General features: G+C 65.3%; 1 protein-coding gene across 2 annotated transcripts in view; it reads left to right on the top strand.

Moving 5' to 3' along the window:
- Positions 1 to 14,241: 14,241 nt before the first annotated feature.
- Positions 14,242 to 15,308, top strand: part of CXXC5 (CXXC finger protein 5) — a 39,143-nt gene continuing 38,076 nt past the window's right edge. Inside the window, exon 1 of one of the 2 annotated variants that reach the window (XM_067005544.1) lies at positions 14,242 to 14,382. The gene's annotated coding sequence lies outside the window, so the exon portion shown is untranslated. Of the gene's footprint in view, positions 14,383 to 14,511; positions 14,627 to 15,308 lie in introns of those variants that run through there. The other variant, XM_067005545.1, reaches the window with a different exon arrangement.

Raw genomic sequence — 15,308 nt, 5'->3', positions numbered from 1 at the left:
TCCTCACCCCGAGCCCACCCCACAGCCCCGTCCTGCGGCCCGAAGTGACGCCGTGCCGGGTCTGTGCCCCGCTGCAGCCCTTCGCACACTGCCTGCGCTGGGAGGCCCCCAGGAAGGAGCGCGTCTGTCCCCAGGACCCCCATGCCGCAGGCCTGACCCCTCCACACCCAGCCTCGTCCCCTCCTTAGCACCCACCGGGGACTGCTCCTACACGTGCCCAGCCCTGCGGCTGCTCCACCTGTGCCTGCCACCCCTCGCCTGCCCCAAGGGTGCAAGTGCCACGCACAGCCCATGGTTAAGGGGGTACAACAGCAACAGGTCCACCTGCTTGTCCCTCGCTGTCGCTCAGGACGGCTTGCCAGGTGGCCTCCACTGCCACCGATGCCTTCGGGGCTTTGGAAAGGGAAACGGCCCGGAGAGCTGGGGCTCCGTCCCAGCAGCGCCGTGCCCCGTCCCCACAGCACCCCTGTGTGCCGGGGCCGCGGGGCTGAGGGCAGCGGGCAGCGGCAGGGCACGGGGGGCTGGGTTGTTCCCTGGTAGCACAGCGATGTGACCAAACACTGGCTCCATTATCTCCTGCTCGGGTGCCTGCGTAAGCGTGAGGGTGACCCGCGCATGTTTTTAAATGCAGCCTTTGCACTAGGTACACAGAGCAGCGACTTCTACTTACCACGGAAACGCTCTCCCCAGACTTAATAGAACAGCTTTTGATTGCGTGGATAACGCTTCAAAACCTGTCTCGGTGTCTGCTCTCACCCCGGCTGCCTCGCAGCCAGCAGCACAAACAGTTTAAAAACAAGGCTGTCCTGAGCGTGGTTTTGAAATAAGCCCGTAATAATGCTCCGGCGAGAGCCCGCCCGAGGAGCAGCGCTGAGACCAAACGCTCGTGTGCGAGCACAAGCAACGCATTTTTCAAGGCGTCCTTTGTGGAAAAGCAGGGCCGGGGAGGGGGGGGGGGAGGATTTTTAAGTATCTGATTGCCACGCCGCCGACAGCGGTGACTTCAGAGGAAGAGGCGGATGGTTTTAACGCGTGGCGAAGCCGGCGTGCAGCGAGCCGCTGGCGGGCAGAGGGAGGGCGAGCTGCGGGGTACCGAGCTGCACCTGCACCGGGCCGGCGGCGCCCTGCTCCAGCCGCGTGCCCTGGGGCCGGGCACGGCTCGGGTGCCCAGCGCCGCACCCCCCCGGGACCACCCCGGCACCTCTGGGCCGCGCAGCCTGCGCTGAGCGTGCGGCCGTCCCGGGGGGACGGTGCCAGGGCAGGCAAAGCCAGGCCCTGGGGGCAGCCTTGGCAGCTGCTCCGTGACTCAGTTTCCCCCGCTGAGGCCGGCAGGGGGACGCTGCCCCCTCCGGCTCGCGGGGGGCGGCGGTGGCCGTTGGGCTGCCAGGCGGGCGGTTGCAGAGGCTTCCTGTTTCTGCAGGATCCGGCTGGCATTGTGCCGCACAGCGAGGGGGGCAGAGCCTCTTCTTGCACCTGCCCAGAGCATCTGCTAGGGATAAAATCTCCATGGCAACTCTGCCGGCTCCTCCATCGCTGCTCCACCAGGGACAGGGGGCTCTTCCTCTGCCTCCCCCCACCGAGCCTGGACGTCCCTAGGGCCACCGGTGCCCCAGGAGCTCGTCATCTGGAAGAGGAGGAGGAAGGCTTCGCTGCCACCAAAGCCTGCTGCCCTTTTGTCCCCCTGTGCTGGGTGGGAGGCGATGCCATCCTCTGATCCCTCCCCACGGGTGCTCCAGGTCCCAGGCCACCGGGAGATGAGACGGCAGCGTCGCCAAATTTAGGGGGTGGTTCCGTAGCTTGTAGCCAGCTGAACGGAGGGCAGATGGCATCCCACTGTCCCAGCTACCTCCAGGCAGGACATGCTGCCTGGACAGCCCTCTGCCATGGCTGGAGGGGAAAGCTCTGCAGTTTCGGGGATGCCACCTGGGGTCCAACACAAGCAGGCCTGGAGCAGCAGCAAGCACAGCTGCACGATGCACGGCCCTTGCTGCTTGTTTGGGCATCCTGCCCCAGCAGTCCCGACGGGGGAATGCTGGCAGCAAAGCAGAGCCCTGACGTGTCCCCATCGCCTCGTGCAGGCGCAGGGGCAGGGAGACGGGGTGCCCGCTTGGGCTGCGGGTCCTTGCCTGTTGGGTATCCCAGGAACCAGGGAAGCAGAGCGGGGTGGGTGGCACAGCCCCAGCACCAGCCGTTGTGCCCTGCCCGTGCTCCAAGGGAGCTCCACAGGCTCCAGGTGCTGGAAGAGCCATGGGAAAGGTGGAAGAAATGTTTCTCAGCTGAGACCAGGGTGGGAATGGAGGGAAATGGAAGTAGAAGCTGAGTTCCTGAGGGCCATGGAGACTGTCATCAAATCATCTAGCCCTGGTGTTCATTAAGGCACAGATGCATGGAGGGAAATACTGGATTTGAAGGGCTGGAGGGGCTCGGCTCCTTGCAAACCTTCCCCTGGCTGCAGAAGTGACTGGGGTACTGGCGGAAGGTCGCAGCTCCATGAAGGGCCTCAGTGCCACCAGGACCCCTCTGTGGCTTCCAGCTCCCAGGCACCTGTCCCCCCACAGCCCCAGCCTGGCTCTCCGTGGCTTCTCTCCTCCCTGCCCTCCAGCCGGGCTCTCATTCTCCTTGGCAGACCAAGGTCTCCCCGAGGCAACAAGCCTGCCCTGGGGAACTGGCCTTCTGGCACCTCCACAAGCCGTTTCCCCAGCCTGGATGGAGGTTTTGGGCACTGCTGGATTTAGGAGACATGTCGAACCATGCTCAGAGGCTGGCTGGGAGCAGCAGACGTCCTGGGACAGCTGACACCAGGGGACAACCCCTCCTTCCCTCGCCTCCTCCCTGAGCTGCAGCCCCTCTCCCGTGCGAGAGCATTTCGTCAAAGCCCAGCTGCTGGAACCCCGAGCAATGCCCCCGTGCTCGTGTTTTCACACGGGGAACGCAAGCCAGTTCTGCAGTGCAAACAAGTAATTTAAGGAGGGAAGCCCAGCCCTTGTTCAGGGTGAGGACAGGTCCATTTTTCAAGTGCAGACAGATTACACTGCTACAGCAAGATGCTTGAAGGTTTCATTTTTCCAGCCAAGATGAAGGCAGTCCCCACAAGGAGAGGCTGTCTCTGCCCCGGAGAGTTTACAAAGGGAGGGTAAAGCATGTGACAGATAAAGGAGCAGCCTCTCTGCTTTATGCAGGGCAAAACTGAGCCACAGTGTGATTTGGGGACTCAGTTAAGTCCTGTGGGACATCAGCAGTAGCTGATGGCGAATGCAGATGGCCCAAATCCCAGGCTTTTGTCTGAATTGCTGCTGAATTCTCCCGAGGCAAAAATAGCGATTTCGATTGCCTCTGAAGCACCCATCGAGGTGCGGAGCCCTCGGGGAGGGGGAGCAGCCGCGGCACTGAAGCAAAGTCCCCCGGGACGCCGTGTGGGGCGGTGGGTCCGGCGGGGCAGTGGGACACAGAGGGTGATGGCTGGGGCCAGGACAAGGCAGTTCAGGACCCAGAGCCCTGACCCCCTGCCACAGCGTTGCCCAAGGATTTCTAACTCCGGGCAGCGTTTGTCCCTGCCCGGGGACCTTGGTGGCAGGGCTGACACGTGGGCTCCGGCCGGGCTCAGGAGGACGGTGCCGCTTCTCCGGGCCGCTTGCAGGACACGGGCTTTGCCCTGTCCCCACTTACGTGCCAGGCGGTGGAAGAGCTCAGTCTTTGCTGTGGGCATAGCAAAGCGCTGGTTGGAAACTGCCCATGTGTGAAGATAAAATGACGGGAATGTCACGTCCTGCAGCCGCCGTCTCCGGGAGCTGCCGAGATTGGAGCTGCCAGCGTGAGGCTCTGCACTGATCTGGGGATCCTCATTTCACCCTCTTACAGACGTGGCCTGGGGGCTTTGCCCGGACCAAAAGCAGGAGGCGCCGAGCCCCAGGACCTCCCTGTGTCCCGCTGCTCTTGAGTGTGGCCCAGCCACCCCATGAATGCCACTGGGAGGGGGGGACAGGAGCTGGGATGCTTGGAACCTGGGCAAGGTCTGGACAAAATGTGCTCATCACCCTGATTTGGACCGGAATCTGCTATTTTAGTAGCTGTGACCTAATGCTCTGTAGGTGCCTTTGAAAATAGCCCAGAGCGCGGGCTAGCAGAGGCTGGGTGTCAGCAGGGCTCTGTCCCGAGCTGCCGTGGAGCAGCACCGGCCGCGCTCCCCTGGTCCAGCAAAGCTCCACGAAGTCCCGAGGAGCTTCAGTGGCGAGTGACAGTGTTTGATCCAGAAAACGCCCTGGGTCATGGCAGTACATGAGGACAGGGAGAGCCGACGGAGCGCAAGGAGCAGCGCTGAAAGCCTGCATTAAAAGCAGTATCAAAACCAAGCTTTTTCCCGTGAAATAATCTGGCTGGAATTAAATTATTTTTCCCGACGGCAGCCAGCTCCTGCAGGGGTTAACTGCAGCCCCGTCTAGAGAACTGTAAAAAGCGTTTCCGAAATGTTTCCACTGCCCGTTGTTTTTACGGCCAGGAAAGGCAGGGCAGGCCTGGGCAGGAGGCGGCCGCGGGCGGAGGCTGGGGGTGGAAGGCTCGGCGCGGAGGCTGGGTGCGGGGGGCGGCTGCAGGGAGCCCCCGCCACCGTCACCACAACACCGACATCGCTGGGCTGCCGTGGGCAGGACGGGCTCCGGCCAGCTGCTTTCCAGAAGGGTTATGGGGAGGCTGGAGTGCGGGGCTGCAGCTGGGGACGGTGCGGGCGCGGGCAGCCGGGGCAATGCCTCCTCCCTTGCCTGGTGCTGATGGCCGAGACCTTCGCCAGTCTCAGAGCAGGGGGAGGAGGAAGCGGAGCCCCGCGGGCGAAGCGGGAGCGGGCGCAGAGCGTGCAGGGCCGAAGGGCAGAGGAGTGGGTGCGACCGCCCGCCTGCTCCCCTCTGCCTGCGCTGGGCTGCTGGGCTCCGTCACCGTGCCCTGGGCTGGGACACGAGGGCTGAGAGAGGCAGAGGGTGGGCACCGGCTTCCTGGGCACCCCAAATCTCGCTCTCGTGCTTTGCTCTGGCACAAGCCAGGAGGTTCCCCCAGGCTGAGCCCTCTCCTGCCACCCCCAGCCCTCCCTGCAGAGCCCCCCCAGCGCTGCCCTTGCTCCCTCCTGCTCCTTTTCACAAACCCTGGCTCCCGGCATCCTCCAGCGCTTTCAGACCAGAGAGGCTTCCAAGTGCTTTATACTTAGCTCAGGCACAGAAATCAGCGTCCAGGCTGCGGCAGAGCAGAGGCAGCCAAGTTTGATTTGGGCAAAAAGTATATTGAATTCCCTGACCTGCCTAAAATAAGGAGGTGAAGCGGGAAGGCGGCCGAGGAGCCACTGCTGGAAAGCGACGTCTGCATGCACACGGAGGAGCAGAGCAGGGCAGGGCTTTAACCCCAGGCTGAAGGATAAATGAAGAAAATGTGAGGCTTTAGGAGCAACAGAAGCGCGGAGCTGAGGTTTCTGCAGACGTGTGCCTCCAGGCTGGGGGCCAGCTCGCAGCCGGGCAAGCAAGCAGCCGATGGATGCAGGCGTTCGGTGGCCAGGCTTGGACCAGCTGGGTGGAGGTGAAGGGCTGGGGAATTTTTATTTTCGCTTTGTGCCTTTCCTCGCTCTCAGACGTAATGAAATGCAGGAGCCAGCATTAATGCACCATTAAGACTGCAAATTTCAGCACGCAGCCATCGGGAAATGCAAATACTCGGGTCCACTGTCAGCTCCACCTCTGCTGTGACAGCAGAGGAAGGGGCTGGCGCGGGGCTGACCTTTGCCACCACCACCAAATCCTCGGCGGCTCCCCGCTTGTGGCTCTCGCCCCCCTTGCTGAGCCCAGGGCTCCTCTCCCAGCAGCGCTGGGGCTCGGGGGTGACCCTCGCCGGGCCACCAGGGACGGCAGCCTGAGCCGGGGAGCGAGGAGGGCTGGGGGCAGAGGAGGCTGAAAGGAGCCCTTTTAGCAGCCGGCGAGCACCGTCTGTTCCACCTTGCAATTGTACTGTGCTTCGCTGGCAGGGACCTGCTTTTCCATAAATTTGGGTGGAAGGGAGAGCTTGGCAGAGCCCTGGGCTGCAGGGAAGGATTTACTGCTGCTCTGGCTGCTCCACGTTCTCCTTGCAGGGCTGGGGCTCCTGCGTGAGTGCTCGGAGGCGGCAGTGGCGGAGGAGGAGGAGGAGGATGGAGCCTGTGCTGGCATCTGATCAGGATTGCTTCGCCCTGCTCCCACAGAGGGTTTGAATCTGCCCCTGGGCTGTGAGGAGCAGCGCTCACGGGGGCACGCTGCCGTGGCCGTACGTTATGAAAAGAGAAGCGGGGCCGGGTGGGTTTTGTCTTCTCGCCCTTCAGTTGTGAGCTGCCGGGATGACAAGGCGGCCGCCACGATGCCTGCGTTGGGATGCTCTGCCTCGTGGCGACTTTCTATTTATTCTCTCCTTTTCTCCTGCTTGCTCTCTTTAAGTTGAAACAAGAGTCAACCAAGGGGGGAAACGCATCTCAGACGTCTGTCCTCTCTCCTCTGCAGTGAGCACAAAATAGGTATTGGCCGTGTTTCCCGACGGAAAAGTGAGGTCTGGGAATGGATGAAGGCTTTTCCAAGGCTTTGGAGCAAGGTGTGGACAGCGCTGAGAATAGCATCTCGAAATCTCAACTGCCAAGCCCTTAGCCTAACCAGAAGGTTATTCTTCTTCCCTTATGCTCATACATATCCATTAGGATGAGACCATATGTGTGAGATGTAGATGAATTTCTTTCCTCTTGACAAGTCCAGTTGGTCTTCCTAGGTAAGGAAATGGTGATCTGTTCCCATCCAACTCTGGGCTGGCTCTCTGCCGTGCTTTCTTGAGTTGTGTTTGCCCCGGAAGAAATGGAGCTATGACTCCGATGGTGCCCAAAGCAGCTTCAGGCCCGGCTCTACGCCACCCTCGGGGGCTTTCAGTGACAGAGGTTTTGGGGGAGCTGCAGAGGTTTCCTCCCTGAGCACAGGAAGCCTTCAGTGGGGGGGAGCAGAGAGGTGAGGTGGGGTGGTGGGGGGCCGGTCCTGGTGACAAGCCGTGTTCCTGGACAGGCTGCGGAGGGTTCTTGGTGAGGAGGTGGCCTCCCAGGCAGCAGGAGCAGCAAGGCGAGTGCACCCGACTGCTGCTGCTCTTGAGGAGGCTGCACGAGGTGCTGCGACCCCGCAGAAGACCCAGATAGGACCCTTGCACATCTCTGTTTGCCTGAGCATTTGCTGCCACCCTTTCAGTCAAACTCTGCTATTGAAGGGTCCCTTGAAGATGAAGCAAGGAGAGACGACTTCAAGGTGTCTTAGGAGGTTAAGGAGCAAGCCTGTGATGTAAGAGATGCCTGGTTACTGCTCAGCCCCTAAGCTCCCTTTCTGGAGGAAGACATATCTGGACTTAGTGGGTCCTTCTGACATCTTCCAATCCATTACAGGCTGCAGATCAGCGCGGGGTGGCATCAGCCTGGATGACGGATAGCGTTTAAGAGCTCAAGGGGGACAGGTTCCTATACCCATACAGCCAGATCTGTCAGCTCCTTTCAATAGCATTGATCGCAAGTTGCTGCTGGTGTCTTTACGGCCAGAACATGGGAGCACAGAGGAGTGCCCTGGGCCTGGGGCACTTTTCCAGCACACAGGTGTAAGTGCAAGGGTGATTGCTCCCTAAGACAGGGGAGCTGGGCAAAGGAGCCCAGACCCAGAGGGGAAGGTGCTCTGGTGGCAGCAGCAGTGGCCAGGGCGCTGCTGGAAAGAGGGGTTGTGAAACGGGAAGTGTGTCCGGTGGGATCCCACAGCGTCAGGACCCAGTGCACTTCTCTTCCCAGAGACCTCTTCGGGTGCTTCTTCAGAGACCCCCCACGCCGCTGTCCTCACTGTCACAGGGCTCTGCACCCAGGCCTGCCCAGCTGGGGCAGCAGCTCCCCAGCCGGGGACCTGCCCCGGGGCTTCCCTGCTAGGTGGGGAAGGTTCCCCGCGGAGGCAACCCGGACACCACCTTCCTCCCGTGCCCATTGCCGGCTGCTGGCCCGTGCACACAGGCGTGCCCGGAGGGATGCTACTGTGAGCCAGGGCTTGCACTGCGAGCTTGCCTCCAGGTCATTGCTTCTCTGTGGTCCTCAATAAAACAGAAACGTGCCCAGATGATACCCACCGTGGTTCTCAGGGACTCAGACCCCCGAGATCTCCTTCAGCATGGGGCCGTGAGCCCTGCCAAGGCTGCCTTTTCTCAAGGTCTGTCCCCGCTGAGGGCTGCCTGTGGGCAAGCTAGCTGGGCAAGACCTCAGGGCAGGTGGCATGGAGGTAGATGTGCTGGGGGAAGGTGGTGCCCTGACTGCCATCCTGGTGAGGGGGAGGCCAGCACGGCTTCTGTGGTTGTTCCTCCACAGCTCCTGACTCAAGCGTGCCCAAATTAGCTCTTGCCATAAGTAACTTCTGATATTTCCCGAGGAAATCATTTCACTTACATATCTTCCTCTAAAATTGCAGTTGCATTCAACCATCGGTGTTTGCTCGGAGTGCTGCTGCAGGCAGGAGCGATTCAGAATCTGTCCCTGCAGTCCCCGCTGTGGGGACTTGTGAGGAGGGGGCTCCCTGAGCAGACATCCTTTCCTCACCCTTCCCAGGTGCTGGGGCTGAGGGGTGCTGTCCTGCCACGGGACCGGTGCTGGATTTGGTGGTGCGAGGGATGGACAAACAGGGCTGGCCAGGAGAAGCAGCATGGAAGGATACAAGTGGAAGAGCTTTTCTTCTGTCTGGCTTGTTCTGGATTTCAGCTTCCACCTCGGTCTGAGAACAGACGCTTTTGTGTCGCTGGTGTCCTCCCAGACTTGGCTGCTGAGCAGATGCCTGGGGAGAGCCAAAAAGCTGCAGGCACTGGCAGAGCTGTGCTGCTGTGTCCCAGGACGAGTGTCCCCGTCCTGCCTGAGGGTCACGGGGCTTGCCGCTCCTTTTTGGCTGGCAGGGCTGGGGCACCGGCCTCCGGCCGCTCGCAGCGGCCACGTGCAGCGGGAGCCACCAGGAAGGGACCCGGCCGCGTCCCGGCTGCCCGCCCAGCCTGCGCAGGCAGATGGCTTTTGCAGGGCGCTCCGGATGCTGGAGCGAGGCTATTTTGGACCACGTGGGCGTCTGAATTCCAGGCGAATCCCTGCTCTAAAAAACGCCTGCCAGGGTCCCCGGAGGTGGGAACGCTGCGGCTCGAGTGTCCTCGCAGCTCCTCTGCTGCCATGCCGTAGGCGTGCTGGCAGCACCGCCCGCTCACCGCGCACCGGTCCCACGCGCCTCTGGGCTCTGCGGAAGCACAGCGCGTGCTTTTGCCCTTCTACTCTGTCCCCAGGGCACCCTGATGCCCCCACGGGGTCCCAGCCCCCTTGGCACTGCCGCAGGCAGCTGCTCAGCCCACAGAAAAGCCTGCGTGGTGGTGGGGGCGGGGGGGGGGGTCCTGTCTCGACCCCCAGCTGCGGACCCACGTTGGCCACCAGGCTGCCAGCTCCGTCCACCTTCCCACCGGCAGGGAAAGGGCACCGAGCCACCGGCCGCTGCCCTCGCCCTGCAGCGCGGGGACGAGCCGCTCCGCCACCATGCCGCGCACGGCGGGGCGCACGCAGCCGCGCGGGGTGGGAGAGGGCAGAGGGAAGGCGGCTTCCTGCCCTTCTCCCAACTGCCGCCGCGCGTGTTTGCTTTGAGGCCCGGGTCCCTCCTGCCAGGACATTCCCGGGCAACGGCTGCTGCAGTTTGCAAGGAGTCGTGGGACAGCCCCGACCGCAGCCGCCCCGTTCCCGGCTGCGCTGGCCAGCCCTGCGCGCCTGCCCCCAGCTGCGTCCCCCCCGGCCCCGCGCTGGGTCCCACGGTGGGGGGGGGGGAAGATCCGGCCAGGGCCATGCCGCAGGAGCTCGTCCCCCCCCCGGCCCTTTCCGGGATGGGGTGGCCGGACCCAGCACGTCCCTGGGAGCAGGGGCCAGGACGAGCCACTGCGGCGAGTGCCCGCCATGTGGGAGACAGCTGGGGTTAAAAATTAACACAGACAGAGCCTCAATTAATGCGCGGCGCGGCTGGCCGAGGGCTACGTGCTGCTCCGGGCATGCAGCTCTTGGGGCCTGAAGCTTCTGCGCCCTGAAAGCCGGTGCTGGCTTGGGGGGGCCTCCGGGCTGGGGGCCAGGGGGTGCCTCTGCAGGGCTGGGCATGGAGGGGCTCACTCCGACCTGCAGGTTAACACCCAGAGCCCGCCTACCGCTTGCCGCCCCATTTTCCTGCGGCACCAAGGAGCAAGCTGCTTTCTCCAAAGATGCCGGGCTTGCAGCAGCCAGCTGGGGTGGGGGCTCCCCCAGCGCTGCATCCAGAGCAGCTTCGCAGCACTGCACCCTCCTGAGCGCCCTGGTGCTGGGTGCTTTCCAGCAGGAACCCATCTCTACAGGCGTCGGCGGCTGGGGGAATCCAGGCCCCCACCTCAGGGGTGTTGCCAAGGGGCTCACGGAGAGGCGCTGGCGTTCGCGTCTGTCCGGATTTGGGTCCCTGCAGCCCTGCATCCGCGCTGGGTCGTGGCACGGAGGAGGTGGTGAGCGGGTGCCAGCTCTGTAACCCACTTGGATCACAGCGGCTGGGCTCAGGGTTTTCGGGTTGGGTTTTTTTTGGAACGCGCCTTGTGCGCAGGAGGTTGTTGGGACGCATCTTCTCACGCAGCCTTGGCAGCCCTCCAGCCGCTGTCCCACGGAGCCCCGCATCCCGCTGGCATCCCGGGGCCGCTGTACCTGCGCGGACCCCGCCGTCACCTCCCTGCCTGGCCGCTGGCCCGCCGCCCGCCCGGCTCCGTCTGCAGCGCTCGGGTGCCGGCCTCGGCTCCCCGCTGTTATGCCAGCAATGCTGCGGCTGCCCAGCCCCGGGCCTCCGCCTGGAGCCGCGCAGAGGTCCTGGATTTGCTCAGCAGCCGGGGAGAGGAGACAGCACAGGGCCTCGCTGCGGGAGCCACGTGCCCTGCGTGGCGGGGCAGGGTTTGGCACCGCTTCTGGCACACACGGGCTGGAGGCAGCGCTGCTGCTTGCACGCCTGCTTTCCGCCCTGTCCCCTCATCCTCCGGCCCCTCTCCGCTTTCATCGCCACCCTCACCCGTGCGCCCTCCATCCCCATCCTCTCTGCCCTCCAGCCCCATCCCCCTCAGCTCCCACCCCACCCCCCTCGGCCCCCACCCCCACGCTCCTCACCTTCCCTCCCCAGCCCCTGTGCTCCCCACCCCCCTCCTCGCCCTCTGTCCCGCAGCCCCGGGGGTCACCGCTCCCACCGCCCCCGGCAGGCTGCGGGAGAAGGTCCGGGGGCAGGGAGGAGGCCCAGGGGCCGCCTGTGCCCGGGGCTCAGCGTCCCGGCCTCCTTTCTGCTGTACAGGAAGGCCGGGAATTTCTCCAGAGCAAAGGCAGGTCCGCGTGGATTTAACGGGGTTGCGCGGGGAGCAGCCGCTGGCGCTCAGGACCCGCCTGGCACGTCCCGTGCTCTCGCAGCAGGATGTGGGGCAGTGGGTACCAGCGCCAGGGATGCTCAGGAGCCCGGGGGGGTCGCCGTGCTGCAGCCCTGGCTTTGCTCCCTGCTTCCTGCGTGGTGCTGAGCAGCTCACGACTCGGCTCCGTGCCTCAGTTTCCCCTCTCAGGGCTGGTCCCGGTGGGCTGGGCTCCCCCACCGCATCCCTCGGGCACCAAGCGCCGTTAGGCAGCCCAGCACGCTTGGAATGACTTCAGCCCTCAGCACAGGTACTTCCCATCGACTCGAGCTTTCCAAATAAGCCGAGAGTGAGATCATGCTACGGTGTGTGCAAAACCCAGGCGCAGCTGCTGCGGGCCCTGCCACCACCCTGCCTTTGCGAGGGGGAAGTTGGCTCCATGGCAGCACTGGTAGGTTAGGACAAACCCAGGTCCGTAAAAATGGGGAAAAAAGGGCAAAAGAAATGCACTGGAGCCCCACGAAGCCCGTGGCAGCGTAGTGGGTGGACTCATGGCAATGAGTCCACCCGCTAGGTGGCTGTGGGCTCCTACGGGCTTCGTAGGTCACTGCTCAGGGTGCGGGCAGGGGGGACCTGTCCCTCTCCTGTGCCACCAGTGCCACCAGTGCCACCAGCATCCACAAGCCTCGTGTGAGAACTGAGGCATGGGCGAGTCTGGCCGCCTGCGCAAGGATCGGGGTGAGGAGTGGGACGGGTGGCAATGGTCCCTCGTGGGGTCCTTCAGCCGTGGGGCTGGCCCCACAGCCACACTCGCCCCCACGGCGCCTGCTGTCCCCGCTGCAGCACTGGAGAAGAGAGATTTTTTTATTTTTTATTTTTTGGAAGTGCCCGTGCGGGGCTCGAGGCACTCGTGGGGAAGCGAGAGCATCGTCACACCAGCAGCAACCGCATTTGAAAATCCCAGTTGCTAAATATGTGAAACTTGCATAATTAACAAGACGTGTATCAAATACAAACAACGCATTCACAGCGCTTTCACGTTATGGTTCCTACCCCCCGCACCCCCTCGTTGCACCGTCTACATTTTTGTTTCATTTAAAGACTCAGGCGGGGTGGGAAGTGATTTTGTATTCCTGTGAAAAAAAAAATCAACGGCAACAAAAACGAGTTTCATTTTTGTCAGTGTTTTCTTTTGGAAGGTTTTGGATATTTGCTGGCAACCAAAAAGGCTGCAGGACTGAGGGCTTGTTGCTGTTTGTCCCTGGAAAGCTGCAGTGCTCTCTGCTGAAGAGCGAGTTTTAATGAATTTTTAGCTCCAATTTTTCATTTCCCACCACTCAAAACTGGGAAAGAAATCCCCCAAACTCTGGGCTGCGTGCGTTTTAGCGGAGGCTTGGTACTCAGCCTCGCTCGAGCGGAGCGGGGACGCATCCTGCAGCCAGCTCCACCGTGCCAGGGGAAAGAAAAATGATGCAAAAAAAAAGTTTTGCAGAAAACTTCTCAGCAGGGTCCAAACCGGGGAGGTGTTCGTCCCCTCCCTCGAGGTGAGGCATCATTTCTGAAGCCTCGATGCCGTGCGTTCAGGGGAATTTCCGAAGCGTGGCCAGCGGTGACTGCGCTGGGGGTATCAGTGAGACCGGGGGGCCCGGTGCCCCCCAGGGATGGCCGACGCGCTGCGGGGGGGAGCGGGGTGTCCCAGCCCCTCGCCCCCGCGGGCTGGGGGGTGGCGGCAGCCTTGGGGGCGCTGGGCTGGGGGACCCAAGCACCGTCCCTGCCAGCAGCAGGGGTGTTGGGGGCGCTCAGACCGAAGGGGTGGCCTCGCCCGCCTGCCCTGTGCCAGCTGGGGGGCGGTGGGATGGGGCACGCGCCGAGGCGAAACGTCACGGGGTGGGGGGCAGGGGAGCACCCTGGGGCGGTGGCGGCACGGGGGGGGGTGACACCCGTGGGGACGGATGGGGGGACAGGGCAGGCAGAGGGGTAGGACGGCGAATGAGCCGTGGGGGAGCGCGGTGGGGGGACACCCTTGGGGCAGGTGGGGCTGGGGGTGGCATGCCAGGGTGACATCGCAGGGGTGCGGGTGGGCCGTGGGGGACACACCGTGGGGACACCCGTGGGGCAGGTGGCACAGCGGTGTGACACTCCGCGTGGGTAGGGCGGGCCGTGGGGGTCACAGCGCGGTGACACCCCCCAGGTGTGGATGGGACACGAGGGACACTGGGGTCACAGTGGGGTGACACCATGTGGGGGGACGGGCTGTGGGGGGCATGGCCCGTGGGGGGCACGCCGTGGTGACACTGCTGGGGACAGACGGGACACGGGAGGCACACAGCAGTGACACCCCATGGGAGCAGACGGGGGGGGATGTGGGGGCCACGCGTGGGGGCTCGGAGCACAAGGACACCCCCAGGGGTCAGCGGGACGCAGCGGGTGTCCCTCGGCAGTGACACCCGTGGGGGCGGGCGGGACGCGGGGGGCACTCGGCCACACGCCTGAGGGTCGGTGGGACGGGGGGGGGGGCACAGCCCAGCGACACCCCACGGGGGTCGGCAGGACGTGGTGGGGGGGGGACGGGACGTGGCGACGACACCCGTGGGGGCGGGTGGGGCGCGGGGCGGGCACCTGCGGGCGACACCCGTGGGGGTCGGGGGACACGGACACGGGGGAAGGGGGGGGACACACAGACAGGCGTCGGGGACACCCGTGGGGGCGGGCGGCTCGCGGGCAGCGCTCGGTGCCGACCCGGGGTGGGGGGTGGGGGGTCGGGCCCCGGGGGGGGGGGGGGGGGGGGGGGGGGGGGGGGGGGGGCGGGGGGCGGCGGGCGGCGCGCGCGTGGGGCGGCGGGGGGCGCGCGCGGCTCGGCGCGGCTCGGCGCGGGGCGGTCCGGTCCGGTCCGGGTTTTGCCGGCAGCCGCGGGCAGCGGCCGCGGCAGCGCCGTGCAGCGCGTTTCGGGGGCTGTGCACTCCCAGAGCGAGCGGCGATGTGGAGGTGGGTGTGCGGCGGCGGCGAGGCACCGTGCCCGCCTCGGCTCCCCTCTCGGCGGGCCCCCTCCCCGGCACCGGGCAGGTGCTGAGCCCCCGGCGGCGCGCCCCGGCCGCCCCACCGCAGCCCCCCCCCCCCCCCCCCCACCCTCCCCTTCCCCTCCGCCGCGCCCCGGCCGCGCTGCCCGGAGCGGCGGCGGCGGCGGCTCCGTGCCCCAGCCGCGGCTCCCGCTCTCGCGCCCGGACCGCCGGTAGGTGCCGGCCCCGCGGGGCCGCCCCGGCGGGCGGCGGCGGCGGAGTTGGGGGAAAAAGTCTCGGGAAAAAAGTTTGGCGGGGGGCGGCGGGGGAAGCGGGGCGGCGGGGCCGGGGGCGGCGCGGCTGCTGCGCCTCGCTCCGCACCGCTCCGCACCGCTCCGCGCCGCTCGGTGCCGCTCCGCCCGTCCAGGCGGCGGTGGCGGCGGCGGGGCGCGGAGCTGGCCGCCTGCCCGCCTGCCCGCCCCGGGGCCCGCCGGTGGCCGCGGCCGCTGCTGCTCGAGCGGCGCCCGGGCGGCCCCGCCGCCTCCCCGGGCTGCCGGCGGCCGCCTCGTAACGAGCAAAGTTTTTGCCGGCGCGGCCGAGCCTCTCCCCCCCCCCCCCCCCCCCCTCCCCGCCCGCCCGGGATGCGCTACCGGGCGGCGCTGCCCGGTGCCGGCTGGCGGCGAGGCCGCCGGAGACGGGGCCGGGGGTGGGAGCGGGGGCGGAGGACGAGGAGGAGGAGGAGGAGGAGGAGGAGGCCGGGGGGGGGGGGGGAGGTGGCGAGCCCTCCCCGCCGCCCCAGGCCGCCGCAAGCATCGCCGCCGCGGCGTGCCCGGCGCGGCCGCCGGTGGTTTCCCGGGTGACAATGGTGGCGGCGGCGGGGCCGGCCGGGGGCGGCGGGGGCGGCGGGCAGCGGGG

The sequence above is a fragment of the Anser cygnoides genome, chromosome 14 (genome assembly GCF_040182565.1).
Source record: "Anser cygnoides isolate HZ-2024a breed goose chromosome 14, Taihu_goose_T2T_genome, whole genome shotgun sequence".
Lineage (NCBI taxonomy): Eukaryota > Metazoa > Chordata > Aves > Anseriformes > Anatidae > Anser > Anser cygnoides.
The sequence above is the reverse complement of the archived record's forward strand: the minus strand, read 5'-3'. Positions and strand labels throughout refer to the sequence as shown.